Source organism: Ascaphus truei, chromosome 5 (genome assembly GCF_040206685.1).
Source record: "Ascaphus truei isolate aAscTru1 chromosome 5, aAscTru1.hap1, whole genome shotgun sequence".
In the NCBI taxonomy this organism is placed as follows: Eukaryota; Metazoa; Chordata; class Amphibia; order Anura; family Ascaphidae; genus Ascaphus; species Ascaphus truei.
Genome location: NC_134487.1, coordinates 16,750,912 through 16,753,767, shown reverse-complemented (window position 1 = coordinate 16,753,767; position 2,856 = coordinate 16,750,912).

Sequence of the window (2,856 nt, the reverse complement as noted above, 5' to 3'; positions counted from 1 at the left end):
TGGATCAATAAAAAATATCTGTAATCTTATCACAAACTAACATTTGAGATATATTTATTACTTCTGTAAACATTTTCATGAGCTATTTACAATAATGTACATGTGTCATATGATAATGTTTTTAATTCACGCAAGCATCGAGTTCTCCTAAACAACTGTACGCTCGTTATTCTTCCATTGCTTCTGTGTTATGTCATTATCATGTGGTGTAGAGTTGCTCTTGAAGGTATAATACCATCTTTTTGGGTTAGTTAACCCAACATGTGTGATACAGAATTGCAAAATCAAAAACAACCCAATAGCAATACACATCCTGACCTGCAATCGTTTATAACACACATTCCCAGCTAGCTCAAACTCCCATACCCACCACATCATGAATATATATTTATGTCAAAAAAGAGTGCTACTGGGCATGGCAAATGTATTCAACAAAAGCCAGGTGTGCCCAATGCTACATCCAATTGACAAAATATATATGGTAATAAGTATAAAGTTTAAATACTTCAATAATAATAATTACTTGGCTATTTAGTTAAACCCTTTGGCCAAAGCGTTATAAGCCTGCATACCAAACGTCAAGGTAAACCAAAAATGCAGGTCCTACACTACACTGTGAACCCTTCCTTTTACCTCTGTATGAGGGGAAGCAACCATAGTAGGTCCTGTTCTTGCAGCAAAGTGAAAAGACCTCCTAAGTTAAAAAGGTGAGGAGGAGTGAGCTCTGGGGGGAGGTGCCACCTACCTCCATACAACTTCAATCCTGTATGAAAACCTTCATTTAGTATTGGCGAGGTCGTCTGTGGCACACTTGCAGGATGTCTTTACATTTATTTTTAGCAGTGGCTCCAAGTCGGGGAACCTCTGTACATCAACTAGGGTTATCCTGTAGGCTAAACCCTTTCTCATAACTTAGTATGAGCAAACACATGGCTGCAACACTCAAAAGTTTAATCACCACTTTAGCACCCGTGTTCCAGGTTCGTACCCTCTGCATCCTCTTTGACCAGAGTCTTAACACGTGAGCCCAAGTGACCTCAGTTGTTAAGTCTGTATTTTTTTATCTGAGGCTGCTTTGGAGTTTGCATCCCCTCCTATCATCTATGAACCTTGAGTCACTGGTCCATGCCTTTGTGTCTATGTGGTTGGACTACGGGAATGTCTTATATGCAAGACTACCGATTGTGCCCTGCTGCGGAGTCTCCAGCTTGTGTGGAACGCTGCAGCTCAGATGCTGAAACGTGCACCTCGCTTTGAGCATATCTCTCCCATCTTACGCGATCTGCACTGACTTCCAGTGATCTTGTCGGGTTGGTTTAAGTTGGTCATAATTACCTTAAAAACCTGCATATCTGCAGTCTCTTTTTTGAAGCTGCAGAGGGATTTTTGACCAATCAATTCCGTAAAAGCAATACAGAAGAAAGGACATAGACAACAAATCGACAAACTGACCGACACATGGACAAACTATACAAAGGGAAAGAAGGTGGGAAGGGAGTGTGGGGGGCCAATGCAGCAGGATTCTTCTAATGTGCACACTCCTGTGGCCAACGTCTTCTCATTCCTCTATCACTGGGTCTTGTCTCTGCACTTGAGTGGCCCTCACCTTATTGTCCTTTAATGTCTCGCTCCGTAATTATCTAATCCGTTGTCATAGGAGAGCGCATTTGTGTTTATCAAAGCAAAACAAGTCAGGTTTTAAAGGATATCTCTGCTTCAGCACAGGTGGCTCAATCAGTGGCTCAGTCTATGACCAGAGTGCCCATCATCTTACCTGCTGGGAACCTATTTGCGTTCTGGCCTTTTAATATCCGTATTTCGGACACTTTTGGGTCTATCCTTAGAAACTTTATAATAAAATACTATTATGCTGTTATGTATCTGTTATGTATCTGGTCTCAGCTGTTTTGGAGGTTAGTGGCTCCTCCACCCAGGGTTTAAAGCTCGCCCCTCCCCACTGTCCAAGTTAGCAGGTTTTCTTTTCATGCAGCTGGTTGTGACAGTTTTTATCAGTTAGTGTTTAGGACCTGCGATATTATGGTCACGCCTTGAAAGTGGCTCGCAGGCTTATACGCTTTGGCCATAGGGTTAACTAAATTACCCTTTACTAAATTACCCTATAGGTATTTCACTGTGTATTTTTGCGACATTGGATGTTGCTCTGGACTTTTTTTGTTTCTTGGTTTATAGAATTAGCCACGCCCAGTAGCACTCCTTATGATTGATATATATATATATATATATATATATATATATATATATATATATATATAAAACCATAATACTGAGTTAAGTTATGGTGAGTAAAAAAAGTGACAAAAACCCTCCCACAGGAAAGCAAATATGCAAATATAGCTGTATGCTCATCTGCATGTCTTAGGGAGGTCTGCAACCCCGCCTTTCCCCATTATCACCCAGCATACAGCACTTCCACTGCAGCAAGGGATTCTGGGAAATGACATGCAAATGAGCACACAGTGTCACTTTTTGCCTCAATAACCATTTTTAACATGGTTCCCTATAGGCATAAGCTTGCTGCATGGTCACAGCTTTGAGCACAGCCAGGGTTAAGGTGCATACCCAGAAAACCACCCATTAGGTTATTGAGGCAAAAAGTGACACTGTGTGCTCATTTGCATGTCATTTCCCAGAATCCCTTGCTGCAGTGGAAGTGCTGTATGCTGGGTGATAATGGGGAAAGGCGGGGGTTGCAGACCTCCCTAAGACATGCAGATGAGCATACAGCTATATTTGCATATTTGCTTTCCTGTGGAGGGTTTTTGTCACTTTTTTTACTCACCATAACTTAACTCAGTATTATGGTTTAGCCTATCCCATAGCCTCTCTTGCATTCCA